Genomic DNA, 19,048 nt, shown 5'->3' with positions numbered 1-19,048 from the left:
TTTTTTCTTCCTAGCTGGCCAAATTTAGAGAGAGAGAGAGAGAGAAGGGAGAGAAAACACCAAGTTTCAAGGCTTGATTTTTTGCCTATTTGGTGAGAAAACAAGAGGTAATTTACTCCATCAAACCTTGAAGGGAAGCTCTTAGTGAAGTTCTTAGAGGAAGAAAGCCTTGCACCCTTCTTGATTTGCTTGCCATCCTAGGTTTTGGAGGTCAAGAGGTGAACTTGGCTAGAAACCCTAGTTTTCTTCCCTTATCTTTGAGTTTGTTGATGTACGATGTATGATGTCTTAGAAACCCTAGTTTTCATGTTTCTTTCAAGTTGTGTTGCAAATTTCCAGCTTTGGTGCATAATCTATTCAGCTTAGTTTCGAGCTTTATATATGTGAAATTTTGATAGATTTCTTTGCCTAGAATATGCACCCTGTGAGGACCCGAAAATTTTCCGAATTTCTAGACTTTATTTTATTTAATTGCACACTTTTATACCTTTTCTTTATTAGAAAATTCCCCAGATAATTTTTATGAGCAAAATATAGTTTTTAAATTATTTTTCTAGTATAAGTTAGTTCATGTAAAATTAAGAGTGTATACCGGACGTGGGACCCACTAGTGCGAAAAGTTCGGAAAAATTCGGCCAACTAGGTTAGGTTTTGGATACTGGAATTAATTTATCGGGTGTTAAGAGATAATTAGAGGTTGTTATGTGGATTGATGTAAGAGGGAACAAAGGGATAGAGATGCATTAATAGAGTGACAAGTGTCACTTGGATATTGGTGGCACTTTTTGACTACTATTCACACTTTTACCATTTGGTTAAAATAACTCAAAATTGACCAAAAATTCACTCAAAATTTGCTCTTCATAGCCGGCCCTCTCCTCCAAGAAAGAAAGAAAGAAAACTCTTCAAATTCTTGCCTCTATCTTGCTCAAATTCAACTAATCAACCACTCAATCTTGCTTTTGTTCCATAGAAACCTTTAAGTGAGTGATTGTGAGGTGTTTGGTGGAGTTGTTTGGAAAGCTAAGGTGACAAGTTGCTCTCTCTCTTGTGTTGCTAAGGTAAGTTGAGAAGGACCCCTCTCCTCCCTCTAATGATGCTTAATTTATGCTTAGTGGTGGTATAAGATGCAACTTTATGGATTATATTGTGATTTTTGGTTGAATTGATGAAGTTTTGTAATTATTGGAAATTTTTCTGTTTTAATATGAATATGATTGTATGGCTATGTATGATGATTGGAAATGGTGTGTAAGGGACCTAGGAGGTGGAAAAAGTGGATAATTGCAAGCAATTTCTGTTTTGGAAGAAATTTTGGAAAGTTAGGGTTTATGAAATTACATTCTGCCTGGTTTTGTAGCTCATAGTTAGAGGCCGAATTGGCCTTGGCTTAAAACATGAAAGTTGTAGGAAATAATATTTTAGAGGTACCTGCAAAATTTCAGGTCAATCGGAGTAGCGTAGGTTGAGAAAAGTCAAAATTACTCTTGCTGTCCTGGTTTTACCCGAATGTGGGAATTGCTTCTGTAATTGGTTATTTTGGTTAGGAATGCTTCCGAATTGGTTGTTGAGGTCTTCTGATGAAATGTAGCCTTGTTTCTTAGATTTCATATGGCTTTGGAATTTCTGGATTTGGACTTAGGTAGGATGATTTATGATGTTTACACTAGAATGCGTTCTGAGAATCTGTTTTTACGGTTCTGGTGTAGTAGATTGCATTTTTGACCTGGTTATACCCGAAACTGGGTTGAGTGACCTTCTGTAATATTGTAGCCCTATCTCTTAGCTTCGAAATGGTGGGTCTTGTGACGACCCCACTTCCCCCTAAGGCGAACCAGAGGGTTGGCGGGCCGTCTGCCCAGCTCTCGCCAGGACTCACGCAAGCATTCTAACCCAAAACCTTCCGACGATTAACCTAAACTATTACAAAAATAATTCTTCCGAAATAAATCGATTTCTATCACCACATTAACTTCAAAGATAACAGCATACAAACTTAACCAAACGACAGCTCTTAAACACTTCACGCATTACCCACAAGGGTTAAAGCCTGATCACACCAATACAACATACATACCGAATATCAGAATTAGGGATTACACTTTTCCAGCTTCAAGTGGCAATCCAAGATGAAAGGTACAATGCTTAACTTAGGAGTCATTACAAACCGAAATTTAAATTCAAGTTGTTCAAGTACATTCATAGGAAATATAAGCAGCTCAAATTCTTTCAAACTTCAAGACCTGTAAGGAAAACAAATGAACGTGGGGTGAGCTAAAGCTCAGTGGTGCCCCAAAACATGCAATCACAAAAGGCAAGTAACGAATATTTCAATTTCACACTTAATAAAAGCAGATAACAGCACAAGGTAGGATACAGGGGCTCTCAGGAGCTATTTTCCTCGCTTGATCACCATTCGTCGTAGTTGACCCTCCGTCAATTCTCACTACTTATAGTCCCTGTAGATCCACTCATTTTAATCCTAACCCATCACCGCCTGTCCCGGGCCCGAACACCGACTAAGGAAGCAGTATGCTCGAGACATACCCTTAGAAAATTGGTCGAGGGATTCACCCAACGACGTTATTGCAGTTAGATTCATGCGTCGAGGGATTCACCCAACGACGTGACTGCAGTTGGATTCCAGAGTGACTGTAGTTGGATTCAGGAGTCGAGGGATTCACCCAATGACGCAACTACGTTTAGATTCATAAAAAAAAAATGATTCACGCAAGTCACCACTCGAAAGGCTAGTGCGATAAAGTACACACTGCTCACTTCGATGGATCAGAAATCACTTTTGCAAGTACCACATTTCCAAGTCAAGAAAGCACTTTAAATCACGTAGGAATAGAACAAGCAGGGACACTCACCAAGAGTGAAGTTACTGATCAAGCTGGGAATCAAAGTCTGCGTCCTCGCTAAACCCTAAAATACCAAATTTTAAAACTATAAGTTTTCTATTCAATTTTTTTTAAGCTTATTAGTATAAGGAATTATCTAATATATTACTAGTTTACTTTCTCAAGTAATTTCAAAAATCTACTTAGGATGAAACTTGACAAAAGTAGTAAAAATGTTTCTAATAGTTTTTCCTTGAGATACTTTTCCTTTTAAAGGGGTAACTCGTATTATTTTCTTGAAATAATTCGACCATTCACTTAGGATTGGAATTTAGTAAAAGTAGGAAATGTTTTGTATGGCTTCCTTAAAAATATTTTTCTTTATACGAGTGCGGCTGGTACTATTTTATTTAGAATAAATTTTCTTGCCGAGGAAGTTTTCTGCTATTTTTAGTTAAAGTCACTAAAATCTTGTATTTTGGAAATTTTCCTCTAGACAACCAGCCAGGGACAATTTTAAGGAAAGAAAAGGAAATAGATCAAGACTTAGGGTTTTAAAACTAGTGAAATCATTTTCTAAAAGTAATAAGGCTAGTTTATGCTTAAAGGAGGAAATATCGAGTCGGCAAGGTTTAGAAACTCTCTACACGAAACTTCTAACTTTAACATATAATACTAAGTTTTATCGTACCATACTAGAGTGAAGATATATCTAAATAGCTTGCTTAAAACTTCTCAAGTTCACAGGACCAAAACGGATTCCGATTGGCAAGCACGTAATATTTCAGATTGTCAATATAACCAACTCTCATTTCAAATAGAAATCTCACTAGGGCTTCGTCAATCATTAGCCCTAGGTTTTAATAGATTCATTGCTGATCAAGAATTAAACAAAAGACCAAGGCTTCGTCCATCATTAGCACTTGATTTTTGGCAAGCTCATATCACATTTTAACTAAATAAAAATGAAGGTAAGGCCTCAAAAAAATTCCAGCAATTAAATTTCATCACCCTTTAATACTTAAAAATCATTCAAGTGGCTAAGGGCTTCTTCAATCACTAGCCCTTAGCATCCCACAATTCGCTTTTATAGCAATAAAGCTAACATTTCAAATATTTAAATTTACCCACAGGTATTTGGAATCGAGGAATCCCATCGACTAAGTCACAAGTGGTTATCAACCAAGTAACCTTCATCAAAGAAAAATAATTCCTTATCAAACTTGGCTAAGGCTGGAAAATTTTCTAGCTTATATCCACCGCTACACTTCACTATTTCCAATTCAATCTCCCAAGACATCAAGAGTTTCACATCCATATATCTTATAAAGCTTTAAAACAATTTATTCCAGGCATTTCTAATCATTATGCTTCAAAGAATAACTTCACAACCAAACTGGAATTCCAACTCAACCTTTTACTACCACAATAAAATTTCCAAAAACAAACCATTCGGCTATCAATATTTTCCAGCACTTCATTGTTCATAAATCCAATATTTTCTTGGCTAAAACAGAGTATTAGGTGCTCAATTCGACATGCCATCACTTAGCTAGTTAATTACCATATCTATCACAGAAATTTGGTTCGATTAACGATAAAGGTCCTCCAAAATTTCCAGAAATTTCTGGCTAGCCGCGGTTTCAGCTGCATGAAACTGATTGCATTTTTGTTTTTATTTTCTGTACTAACTCAACAAATTAACTTTATGCAAAGCCCCATTATCTTGTTATTAACTGGTTAATTATGGTTATAGGCTCAAAGCAACAAAATTAAACCAAATGGAGCTGTATGAATCAAGACAAGCTCTCGGCAGGTATAATACATCAAAACAGAGTTTCTTGTGCTTCTTAATACATCATCCGAATGCATAAAATTATCATGCAAGGCTCTAACCACATTAATCATCCAAGCTTTAGTTAGCTAAACATAATAACAGTTCTGGATTATCACAAGGAAGCAGGTTTAATCCAACATTTCAAAAAAAATTTCCATCTTGGCTCGGGTGAACTTGCATGTGGCAGGTTGCATTTTGATTTTATTTTTTTCTGGTTTAAACCAATTAATTAACTACATACAGAGCCTAATTAACTTGTTATTAACTATCTAATCACCACAATAAGCTCGGCTTACACCAATTAACCAGATTTAAGCTACATTATCAAGTCAGATTCTCGGCTATTTCCATAACTTGCGCATAAAAGAATTTCTTTTCCTAAAACATTAATCTGGATGCCTAAAATCAACATGCATGCTCCTAGTTGGCTTAATCTTCTTGATTTTGGATTAGATAAACACATAATTACACTCAGATTGTCACAGGTAAATAAATCAAGAGTTGCATTTCCATCTCAGCTTCTCGGCAGAACCATTTAACCAAAACAGAATTTTTCTAGTGACTTGATTTCATCAACCGACAGCACAAGCAACACATGCAAGCTCTGATATGGCTTCATCTACTAGTAATTCACTTAATTAGCCCAGAAATTACCTCAGTTACAAGCTAAGCCTACGCACAAGAAATCTGAAATTTCTTCTTTCCCCTCGGCTCTCACGTACAGATTTGGTTCCTGTTGAAGCTGCAACTGGGACTGATGCAATGTGGCTTGGTTGAAGTTGGAAATGGCCACAGCTAGGAGAAGGAAAAGTACGATGGTCTCCTGGTCTCTTCCCTCAGCTCGCGGACAGAACAGAAAAAAAAATTGCAGCTCGCGTTCCCTCCTCCCTTGCTCTCGGATGCAGCTCTCTCACGAAGATAGTGGAGTGCGGTGGTTTACGATATAAGAATGAGGAGGGAGGGAGCTGGTGCCGCGGTGTTGAGAAGGGTTGAGTGTAGGCAGAGGTTGTGTGTTGAAGTGGTGAAGATGCGGGTTGGCCGGTTAGGGTGGTGGATGATCATGCTGTCCGAGGGAGTGTTTGGCTTTGCATGGAATGGTTGTGGTTGTATGGTGATTTTGTGGAATTGTGAAGGGTATTTTGGACTTTTCACTTTTCCTTCAATGACCACTTAAGCCCTTGATTCGAGCATAATCTCACGAATTATCCCTAAGAATGATTTAAACTCCTAATAGTGTACTAGGCTCACAAGGATTTCGATTATCGAAATTGTTACGTCCTACATATATCTAATATACTTAAACCATTTTTATCAAAAATTTATCGATTACAATCTTGTATTAAGGTTCCTAGTAAATCCTAACATTATTTAACGATTAAATTAGTTATCAGGATTTCCAACTATTTATTCTCAAGAAATAGAGTTAATCTAATTCAAAATTTATTGATTTAGTATAATAAAGTCAAAGGAAATAATAATTTGATACAAATGTGTCAGTTTGCACGTAAAATTTATTCTTACGCACTCATTGTGAAAACAAAGAAGGATAAGACTATACTTTATTGCAGGTTAAGAATCTCCAATGAAATATAAAATGATATTTGTTTATATACATTTTCAGGGTTCTCACAGGTCTTGTACCTTCATCCGATAATCGTAGTGCCTTGGTGCCATTACCGCAAAATGAGGTCAAAAACTATTTTTTTCAGGGCTAAAGCTAATTCCATTTCCGGATTTTCTGGTTTCCCCTAATGCTTATGTATGCTTATGGAACCCTATTTCGATAGTATTTGGGCATTGGTTTATGACTTGTAATCGAGTCTTATTGTGCTTATTGGAATCTTTTAGGGCTTGACTTTCCTTTCCGGTTATTTTCCTAGCTAAATGACTTGAATGACTTTAAGCCTAGTGAACGGCTTTTGGAAATGAGATTATTTTTGTATGAGATGTTGGGACTGATTTGAGGATGATGAAGCCAAAATGGCTGGAAAATTAGGTAAACACAAAGGGCGTGCTGCCCAAATTTTCACTCAAGGACTAAGTTTCTATTTGAATTTGTATATTTTCGTTTGGCAAATACTATGACCGTTTTACCATCCCAAAACATGATACCTCTTCGATTTGAAACGCCAAATGTTTACTTACTCCGTACCCAAAATATAGAAGTATGAGTGAGGGTTTTATCGGCCACAATTGAACTACTTTCAAGTACGGTTTTAGGAGTCTTCCTTTTACATATGATTTTCATCAAAACCCTTGTTATATAACCTCTACTTGAATATATAGTGACTTTTAGTCATACAAACGATTCTTTACGATTCCGAAAGAATATTTTCTTAGCCTATCTATTTGTCTTTTGATTTGTCGTTAGTCAAATGTTTTCCGTTGGAATTCTATAAGCCTTTTGAGCTTGGTTTTGCGATTGATTTTGAAACCCTAGTTATTTTCATCCTTGGGCCCAAACAACCCTCTGTTTACTTGAAAGTCATCTTTACACGCTTTACTCCTAATTAGTCAGGTTTCTTCGTTTCCCCTTAAATGTTTTGCTCGATAAACTGTAATGTGTTCTCTTGTTCAATCTTAGGTTTCACTGGTGACTAAGGGTAATATCCGGAAGGATATTTTGCACGTTATTTTGCATAACTAGGTGAGTGTTCCTTGTTTGCTATATTCCTTGACTTATTGGCTTGTTATTATTGATTGATAATGTGTTAAGTGCTTTCAATGATTGTTAAAACGAGTTTTCTAGGCGAGTGTGTACTTTATCGCACTCGACCTAAATAAATGTGAAAGTTTCAATGATTAATGATTAAATGCTAGTTGCACATGAATGTAAGCCGTTTGGCTGAATTGGGCCCTGCCCTTCGTTACCGATCGACTCGAGCCAGAAGCGGACTCGGTCGGGCGATATGGTGACCCTGGGTGAATTTGGTATACTCGAGTATTACCTTGTAGTCCGGCTACGTCCGGATGGGTGGAGTCTGGCCAATGTCCGGATGGGTGGAGTCCGGTCAACGTCCGGAAAAGGGATGAACGAACAAAAGGATGAACGAGGGATTCTACTTACAAAAATATATTTTTTAAACGATTGGAGGAATAAGGGGAAATGTCAGGGGAACGAACGAACAAACAAATAGCTCCATGTGGGCCGTATCCTTTTAATGAATGTTACTATCGCTTTCCATTGTAAATGTTTCTTGAATTATTGATACTCCATGTTTAATGTATTGAATTGATTGTCTGATTATCTGTTCGGAACCTCACTGAGCTTTTAGCTCACCCCTTTAGTTTTGTTTTCCTTAACAGGGGACGGCGAGCAGAATGAGAGCATAGACTAGCCAGCCCAGTTCTTTTGTTTCTTCTGTTTCTTTTGTAGTGGTTCTCGCCTAGTGCTTGGCACGGGCTGGACGTATGAAGGATTGAAAACCTTTGTATATTCGATCTTTACACTCCCGTTTGGGGATGACAATGTATATAAGTTTCTCTTTAAGTTTTGGATCGTTGCCCTATTTATTCTTGTGATTTATTCAGATTTTAAGTGAGGACTATGGTGAACGACTGAGTCCCGGCGAGAGTTGGGCAGGCGACCCGCCGAACCCTTTGGTTCGCCTTAGGGGGAGGTGGGGCCGTCACACATCCTACACCTCATGATATGTTAGCTTGATTGATAGAGTATTTGCAATGGAGATAAGGTTGGGAGTTGGAGGATTTCACGATTTCTCAAGTTATATGTGAAATTTCAGCGTACATGAAGTGAATAGCTTAGTTAAAGCTTTGTATATGTGTGTAAGTATGGTGGATTTCTTTGCCATGTCTCATGATATGTTAACCATGACCTAGTGTGTATTTACCATGGAAATAAGGTTGAAAGTTGAAAGTTTAGCTAGAGGAACTTGAGGACAAGTTGTTGAACATTTTGGTTGGTTGGCTGATTGAGTGAGGGAGAGCTTGAGTTTCCATTTTGTGGTGATTTTGACATACTTTTGCTCAAGAGACTTGGTTGAAACCTTGATCTTCATGTGTACGTTGATTTTGATCTTCATGCTTAAAATCTTGTTCTTTAGACTGTTTAGATGCTGGATTTTTGCCTAGGTATGTGACAGCTTCATATGTGGTTTCTTGCCTAAAATTACTTGTTACTTGCCTTCTTTTATGTTAGATGCGTTATATTAGATTTTTGCCATGACTCAAAGTAAGAAAAGTTAGGATTTTGGAGGAAAAGTTGGCAAGTTATTGCTGAAACTTTTGCTAGTGTTAGCCAAGAGGGTGGGAGAGAATTTCCACTTCATTCCATAATCGTGATAGTGAATTTGACACATTTTGAGTCAAGACACTTGACAAGACTTTGATCTTCACATGTATGATCGATTTGAGCTTAAGCAAAGAGATTTAAGAGGAGGAAAATGAGTTTTCTCCAAAACATTTTATTGCTAGAAATTCCAGCTTTGAACCTCGAGAATCTTGACTATAATCTTCAAATTTTTTAACTATAATCGACATACTTTTGTCCCATATTTTGCTTGAAACATGGATCTATCATGCACGCGATTTTTCTCCTTGATTTAAATAAGAAAACTTGGTGATTTTGAAAGCTATATTGGGAATTAAAATCGACAAATATGTGTATCTTCTAAGTGAAAGCTTTGAAGCTCCAATTTTCTTAGTTGCTAGACTCTTGATGTATTATATGACCACAGGACTTGAGAGTGTCCAAGAGGAAGAACTAGGGTTTGAAGTGGAAAGAACGTGATATATTGGTGAGTGTTCCAACTGCATGTTAGGACCATGTGATTTACTTGATTGATGCTTCATGACTTGTTGATCAAAATGTGACTTGTTACTTGAAATTACTAGATATCTTGACTTGTTATTGCATAGGCGAGTGTGTAATTTATCGCGCTTAACCTCCGTAAACTTTAATTCCCTGATCTTGAATACGGACTTGAATGTGCATGTACATGAATGTAGGTCGGATGTATACTTTTATCGCATTGGCTGATCTGGACCCTTCATTGGAACCCCTATCCGAGACCAACCTTAGTGAGGTCAGGTAGGCTGGACAACCTTGGGTAAAGAAAGGATTCCTATCCTGTTCACAAGTAATCTGAACACGTGACATGTAATACTTGAGCATTGGGTGCTCATGTGTTTTACCCCAACGACTCCACTGTGTGATTTATTTGAAAGTTGGTTGGAGATGTTATCTTATCAACTATACTACGTGCTTAGGATCCCAAACCTAATCGACTAGTTAGTCAAATTGAGTCAGCAAGGGTTTAGTCGAGATGATTGATGAACCATGGGTCGTGTTTCTTGTTACTTGATTCAGTATACTCGAGTATTACCAACCACTTGACTTGAGGCGTTCGGGCCTGGTAGGGGGTTGATTGATGGACGGAGACTAGCATAAAGCAGTGATCCACGGACATTGTTTAACGGACTCAAAAAATGCTACTGCTAAACTGGCTTGCAAGGGCCAACTGTATCCTTTTAATTGCAAGTAAAATACTGAACGGGACTAAGTACTATACCTGGAATCTGGCAGGAGCCATCGTATCAGTTGAAACTACACTTGAATCCTGAACGGGACTAAGTGTTCTGCCTAGAACCTGGTGGGAGCCACCGTATCAGTACCCGTATCCTTTTCTTATTGTGTTAAATTGTTTATTTGAATATGTGAATTGTTAATGACTTCGCTTGTAGTTGTTACTTTCTTCGCTTTAAGATTTTGATATATGTGATTGTTATTTTGCCAATTTGACTGCATGTTTTCTTAGAACCTCACTAGCCTTTGCTCATTCCTTTAGTTTGTTTTCCTCAATAGGGGTTAGAATCGTGGATCCGAAGAATAGTGAGTTCGAGAGTTGCAATCTTCGCTTTAAGTAATTGCCATCCTATTTGTGCTTAGTGAATTGATTTTATAATTTGTATGTTGATCCATTTAGTTGTGCATAAGTATGGATGTTTTGGAAAGCTGAATAGTTTGTAATAGGAAGTTTGGATCTTGTATTTGGCCGACATACTATATTATGGAACTTGAGATTTAAGCTCTTCTCTTTTGGCTTGTACTTTAGTCTGAATATTTGGATGATTTGTGGCATGTAAATGTTATATTGAAGGATTTTAGTGTTGTTGATTGGGGTTTGTAATGAGTCCTAGCGAGAGTCAGGCAGGTGGTTCGCTAACTCCTAGAGAGACCCTGAGGAGAGGTGGGGTCATCACATCAACCACTACATGATGATAAGAATGATGATGAGGAGGCCAAGTTTGACCAATTGGTGTCACAACCTGAATCTAGAAAAGGATCATCACAGTAGCACCCTCCATTTGTGTTCTCTTGCATACCGTTTTAGCAGAGATTCGTGGGACACATAAGCCTATAGAGAGGATAGAGGGACGGATGATGGGTGTGAAGGGCCGCCTGATGAGCATTGAGAAGGAGTTGTCTTCCTTCATTCGTAATTATAAGATCCCCCTTTTCCTTGACTTGTTCTTTTTACTTTATTTAGTCTTTGTTATTTTTTTGTTTTTGGAATTAGTAGTGGTGTTTAGTCCTTTAGGATTTATTGCTTTCTAGTTAGGGTTGTTTGGTGATATTTTTAGCTCCTTTTTGTAGTCTTTTCTTGTTTTACTATTTTTGAAGGATTTCAACTGAGAGTTGTACTTCATGGATTTTTTATGGCGGTTCAAATTCTCCACACTTGGTATTTAACACTAACTTATTTTATCAAGGAGGTTTTATTTTCACCTCTTCATTCATTATTGCTTGGGTATTTTTTTAACTCCACATTTGGAATAATGTGTCTTGAGTATGAGGGAGAGGTGTTATGTCCATATTTTAATTTGATTTCCTAAAAGGTAATGGTTTGTATTTGAAGTTTATTATTAGTGGAGACTTATATGTGACTATCTTAAGTATCAATAGATGTTGCCTTTGGAGTGCTTCTTAGGTGAATATTCTTATATTTTGATTTTTTTTGGGGTCTCGACTAACTTTTCTAGGTATTGCAAATATGTGGCTATCATTTTTCTTCTAAGGTTGGGCTAGTTATTAACATTAGTTCTCGGCATTAATGGGATATGAAACAAGCACTACAACAAAAATGACCTTTAATGGCATTTAAAGGTGTCAGTATAAATAATCTAACCTGACACTTTACCTATCCTCACACCTCGGACGAGTGTTGTCCCTTCCAATGTGGGGATAGACTCGTAGCATTCAAATGTGTCAGGAAAACTATGTTGTTATAGCATCCCATCTGCCAACAAAAATCTCTTTTCTTGATAATCAAAAGTGTCAGGATAGCTATAGTACAACATTAGGATATCGAATTCTATGCTGACACTTTTAATTGTCAGGAGTTTTTATTTCTTTCTTTTTGATATAGAAGCAACCTGCAGGTAGTGCTCCCTGCTATACATTCCGTCAATTAGAAACCCAAAGGACTTGCAAAATTATCTCAAAGAACAGAATGCATATAGTAATTTAAAAGCAAAAGTCAATGCTCAAATATAATTTGTTGAATTAAAAGTCAGTAACAAGTACTAACATTGCAAATCCGTAACAAGTACAAATTTGAAAGGTTCTCTTGTGCACAAACTAAAAGATTCTTTTCCCTAAAAAGTAGAAAGAACTTGTAGTAGCTTCCAAACTTTCCAAGCTTTCAGTCCATAGGCAAAACAAACCTTTCCTGAAACATAGTTAGGAACAAGAAAATGAACATAACTTCACAATAAATTTTTAATAAAGTATACATTATACAAAAGCTACCATTACCTTTTATGAAAAAATTCATTAATGTGTGAAAAGCACAAGGAACCACTTACAAAAGCTGATCTTCAGCGTAGTTTGTGTGTCTCTCACATGTCTTAGTCCATTTCTTGAACCCATTGACAGAGCATTGTGCAGTAAAGATTGCTGCTGCTGCTAAGAGAGATGGGAGGGAACCTAAGCATTTCATACTCGACAAGGCACAGCTCAACAAAAGAAGGACAGAAGCTCCAACTAGTCACCGGAAGATTATTGCCTTAGGCAGATCAAGATAGTGCAAAACATTCACATATACTAAATACGAAACAATACCTTTTTATTAGATTGAGCAGCTTTAAGAAAGTGCCTCATGAAGACATAAGGAGTAGGCAATGAAAGATTAAACTACAAGGTATTGATCATTACTCATAGATTCCCTTATACATGCATAGCAATTCAAGGACAATTAAAGCTGCGATTATTGTTATATACCCATGAATGCTCGACACTCTGATTCCCAGTACTCCTTGGCCTGTCTAATTCTTTCAGCTCGCTCAGACCGTAGTCGTGCTGCCCAGTAGTCCGGACAACTGTTCAAGGAAGCATTTGTTTTTTTTAGGAAGAACTAAAGTAATGAATAAATGCCAACTCACGGCCATCATCATGAAATCTACCAAGTGCACAAGTTTAAGGCCACACCTTTTGCTTAATAGAATGTTTAGCTCCTCCAAATGCACAACATCACCTTCATAAACTCTTGCCTGCAATTGCAACTCTGACAGTTATAGAATGGTTGGCAACATGCAATATGAATCTCAAGGGACATTATTGGTCTTTTAACTCACAATTATAATTCAATAATTCAGGATAAGACGGAAATTGTAATCAATGAATCATATGATACAACAGAACAGTTCCCTAGGCTTTTCACCACAGTATACATAACACCACAGGATATACCACATAAATTTTGTTGAAATGTCAGAAGAAGCAGGAAGTTAATCGTCATTCCTTTCCTTAATTTATATGACCAAAAAGAGTTTGAGGAAAATCAGCAACAAGGGCTGATGCATGCGTATGAGAATATGCAATAATAACCACAGGTGCTACAACAAGTGAGCTAATACAGTTTTAAACTACTTATTTTTCTTGAACTATATGATAGTTCATTTTCATCCAACTGTTACAATCTTTAAACACAGCCGTGTGCCCACCACATTGCAAGGTGAAGTACAACCATTTTAATTTTGAATGGTCAACCAATTGATCTGATAACCGTCCAGAGTAATTAGATTGGGGGCCAAATTGGTCCAGGGGTGGTGGCCGTGTTTTGGGACTAATGAGTAATGACTATTTCCCATTTAAGGAGTATATTTTTTTTTCTTCTTTCCGAAATCATATCATATGGGAATAAATAACAAGTCGTGTCCTAGAAAGATCGCTCGCTCAGTTTGTGGCCACCAGTTTCTCGGTTGTCTACTTGACATTTTATCGAACAGGTTATGGGCAACAAATCCATAACAAAATAGTCACACGAATCAAGTAGACAACCGAGAGGAATAAAACTGAATAACAAGTGCACTCAAATCATAAACTATTACTACATCCATTTCAATCTCAAATAGATGGTACTAATCTCAAATGTAATCAATTTATGGCAAACTTTAAAACTTAACCCTCCCAATTCAACACAATACAGTACATAGCTTCAAGAATAAGTAATAATGTCCAATAAAATCTCAGGAAAAGAAGGGAACAACTTGCAGAATGAGTTAAAAGGAAAATGAGTTAAAACGTACAGTAAGTAACATAAAAATGTTTATGGTGCTCTTTCTATTTGGATTTTTCGTGATGTGTTTCAGTGTTCACCATTGCTCGCTATCTCTGCAACAGATTGAGGAACTAGAGAAGGAATTGGTTGAGACCAGAATGAAGTGCACTAACCTCTCTTTACACTTGGAAACTCAGAGAAAGCAGAAACTTATCGAGCAACAGATGGACTGTACTTGATGCAATACTTTTTAGTAGCGGTTCGAGCCTTTGGCATAACAGAGGGAAAATGACATAGGGTCGAAAATGTATTTGGATGGGGGAGGTTATGGGTGGAATCCTCCTGCTATTGCCTTCCTCTTTTCGGCTTCTTTCTCTGGCAGTGTTTCTTGTGAGAGAGATAAGAAGAAGCAAAATTTGACCAAGTGTTTTGGTCGGCAAAATGAAAGTTTTGAGCAAATGAATCTTCCGCCAATTCACTACGATATCGTTTTGTGCCTTTCCTTCTTTTTTGGTATATCTTACATTTTCTCAAGTGTCATAAGAGGTAGTCTAAAGGCACATTATTATTCTTATATCAGATAAAATAAAAAAAATTAAAGTATATATTATGGAGTTGATAATAAGTGTCATCATAGAAGTACTATAATGACACAAACCAGCAAGTATCCTTATAGGCATGTCAGGAAAAGCCATTTTTGTTGTAGTGAAGCCATTATGTTTAATGGTTTTTGTATGTTCCACTGGTCATTATTGCCTAGAAATGAGGGTCAACATTTGGGAGATGTGAACTTTCACGTCAAAAAATGACAAAGGCTATGAGTATGTAATTCTTAAACAGTAAAAACTAAGTAACCAAACTCCTTCATTTAGGAGATTATGGAGTTCATATCAAAAGACTTGAATGGCTAATGCTTAGATATATATTTCAAGTTTGGGGAATTTAGAAAAAATTGTTCAAAAAAAATTATATGAAATATAAATATGTGTTAGCTTGTGGATCCTTGTGCTTATATAGATATATTTGAGATATTAGTTAATGGGTAGCCCTTCTTGGAGGACTTGCTTGTTGAATATTTAATGTACGTAGTTTGGTTAGCCAGACTTGAATGAGTTGATATTACTAGAAAATAATTAGAAAAGGAATTTTAAAGGACCAAAGTTAATGTAAGAGGGGGTAAATTAGGTTGATCACAAATTTTCACAAATGATAGCAATCACCCAATAATTTCAACTAAATAAAACACACAAAAAATAAAGCAATTGATCCACACAATTAATCAAATAAAGATCAATAAAGTATTAGAAAAATGACAAAAACTATGAGTATGTAATTATTAAGCAATGAAAACTGAGTAACTGTACTCCTTCATTTAGGAGATTATGGAGTTCATATCACAAGACTTGAATGGCTAAGGATTAGATATATATATATATTCCCCTAGTAAAAATTCAGAAAATACAAGTTTGGGGGAATTTAGAAAAAAAAGGTTCAAAAAATTATATGAAATATAAATATATGTTAGCCTATGGATCCTTGTGCTTATATAGATACATTTGAGATATTAGTTGATGGGTACCCCTTCCTAGAGGACTTGCTTGTTGCATATTTAATGTACATAGTTTGGTTAGCCAGACTTGAATGAGTTGATATTACTAGAAGATAATTAGAAATGGAATTTTTAAGGGCTAAAGATAATCTAAGAGGGGGTGAATTAGGTCGATCACAAATTTTCACAAATGATAGCAATCACCCAATAATTTCAGCTAAATAAAGCACAAAAAATAAAGCAATTAACCCACACAATTAATTAAATAAAAATCAATAAAGTATTATAAAAATGACAAAAACTATGAATATGTAATTCTTAAGCAGTGAAAACTGAGTAACCTAACTCCTTCATTTAGGAGATTATGGAGTTCATATCAAAAGACTTGAATAGCAAAGGATTAGATATACATTCCCCTAGTAAAAACTCAAAAAACTCAAGTTTGGCGGAATTTAGAAAAAAATGTTCCAAAAAAATGATATAAAATATAAATATGTATTGGCTTGTGAATCCTTGTGCTTATATAGATGCATTTGAGATATTAGTTAATGGGTGGCCCTTCTTGGACGACTTGCTTGTTGAATATTTAATATACGTAGTTTGGTTGGCCATGTGACGACCCCACCTCCCCCTAGGGCATACCCTAGGGTTTAGCGAGTCGTCTGCCTAACTCTCGCCAGGACTCACTCACTCGTAACTCGAGAAAATAACTTACATCCATAGCAACTAATTAACATAATATATACATTGATGCTCAAATCCAGATACAAGGCTTCTACACACCAAAATACTTTAAAGTGTTTACAAATCAAGGACAATCAACCCTAATCGGGTGCTAGCACGAGTACAATTTCAAAAGTCAAAACAACTAGACTATGCTAGTCTTTACAAGTCTCACGCCTCGTTCATACCCCCTGTAAGGAAAACAAAACTAACGGAGTGAGCTAAAGCTCAGTGATGTTACAAATAGCAAATTGACCATTGATTAACAGTGAATATATCATAATAGTAAAATAGCGAGCATAACAAGTCAAGAAAATGAGCAATAAACTTGTACATCCAACATTTCATATTCAGTATTTCACGTAAAAGGATACAATCGCTTTTGTAAACCAGGTCCACCATCGCTTGATCAATTAGTAGTTGACACTCAGTCAACTTTCAAGTCAGGAACTAGTCCAGTAGTACACCACTTCACTCCAATCTCCGTCCACCAATCAAACCCCTTACCGGACCCGAACTCCAAGATAAACACTGGTGGTAATACTCGAGTATACCGATTTAGTCGAGGAGATAACACTCCACTCGACAACACTAACTACCCATGGTTCGTTATCTAATCGACCAAGCCCTCGGCTCGACTCGATTAACTAGCCAGTGAGATTTGGGTCCCCAAGAAATCGATGAGATAACATTTCCAATCGATTGAATCAAGATAAAAGTACGGAGACGGGAATGAGAGGTGTGAGGACTCGTAAAATTCCTTATATTTTTCTTAAAAATCCCCTTTTATTTGGAAATTATTACTTTATAATAGCCCTACTACTCAATCACCCCACAATAAGTGCAAATGAACCTAGAAAGTAGGGTTTCACTTTTCGTTTTCAAGTTAGCGCGAATTAGGGTTTTACGCCTATCCGTAGTGCGACTATCCGGTACGAAGTGTGGATCAAATTTGGTGATTAAAAGTGAGTTTTAGATGATATTAAGTGTGAGATTAGAGGTGATAATAATAAGTTAGTGAATTATAAGTTAAAACTCTAGTATATGTGATTTAAGGAAAATCGGCTCGAACCGACGGGTATCGCTCACTACCGATTGACCACACCACTTGACTACCACTTCCTCACCATAAAATATCATTGATATTGGTGCAAAATATCTCCCTCATCATCAGCCCTCGTAGCCAAAATATTTGACCAAAAAATGCAAGGAAAAGAAAAAAATTTTGAGATGGATTTTGGTTGCGACAAGTGGCAACCATCCCTTAAGTGTTGACCAACCAATTTTCCTCCATATTTATCATCAAAAAACACACAAATTGCCCTCATTTTCCTCCTCCTAGCCGTGAACAAGAGAGAGAGAGAGTGAGCAAGAGAGAAACAACTTCATTTCATCTTGATTTGCACCATTTGAGAGAAAAAAACAAGATTCTAAACCGATTAACTTGTAAATTGGAAGCTTGGGAAGCTTAGGGAACTAAAGATTTCAAGGGGAAGTGAAGGAGAACACTAGCAAGCTCTAGTTTTGAGGTAAAATGGCTGACCACTCTTTTTTTTTTTTCTCCTTAATCATGTTGGAGTTGTTTAGTAACTTGTATTTGTGATTGTGATGGTTAAATCAAGAGAATTTGGATGATTGGGGTGATGCACTTGAGTTAGGGTTTGAATGATTTCCTTATTATATTTGTTGTATGGATGGTATATGATGTATACAAACTTGTATATGAGATGGTAGTGATGGTTTTAAACAAGAAATGGGAATTATATCTTGATTGTAGCAAATTTCCAGAATTGAAGTTAGTATGCACCCTGTTCTGCCCGGCTCTAGTTCACCATGTTATATGCCGAATTAGGCTTAGCATAAAACACTAAAGTTGTAGAGAATGAGTTTTTATAGGTGCCTGTAAATTTTCAGCTCAATCCGAGTACTGTATCATGTGAAAAGGCAAAAATACCCCTGACTGCCATAGGAAGAACTTTAGGGACAGTTTCGACATTTTGCCAATTTGACCGCTCCTGTTCACCCTGATGCGTACTGAATTAGCATTTAGCTAAAACACAAAAGTTGTAGTGCTATTTCTTAGCTGTCCAAGGCCCCTAGAATCACCTCGATTAGACTTCGGTAGCCTGAGTTATTGTCATTTAAACATAGCGCGGTTAACTGACCTGTTTGTGCGATTCTGGTTCAGTAATTTCAAGTTTTGACCTAGATACACTACGAACTGGACTAGGTGGTCTTCATCAAAGTTGTAGCTCTCTATCTTAGCTTCAAAATGGTATAAATTGTACCTCAATCCGATAAGCGTAGCTTCGGTTGTGTCTGTTACGCAAAACAACGTCAAATCCGTCTTGTGCTAAACTTCATTTCCGCACATGTCCTTAGCTTGATTTTGTACTTGTATGACTTTGAGCCTATTGAACGGCTATTGAAATGAGATTATTTTGTGTGTAACTATGGGATTGATTGAGAAAAAGAATGAAGCCATAAATGGCTGGTAAATAGGAAAATACAAAGGGCGTGCTGCCCAAATTTATGCTCAAGGGCTAGGTAGACATACTTGCAACTTGAGTAAGGG

The sequence above is a fragment of the Coffea eugenioides genome, chromosome 2 (genome assembly GCF_003713205.1).
Source record: "Coffea eugenioides isolate CCC68of chromosome 2, Ceug_1.0, whole genome shotgun sequence".
Taxonomy (NCBI): domain Eukaryota; kingdom Viridiplantae; phylum Streptophyta; class Magnoliopsida; order Gentianales; family Rubiaceae; genus Coffea; species Coffea eugenioides.
This window is presented reverse-complemented; position numbering follows the sequence as displayed.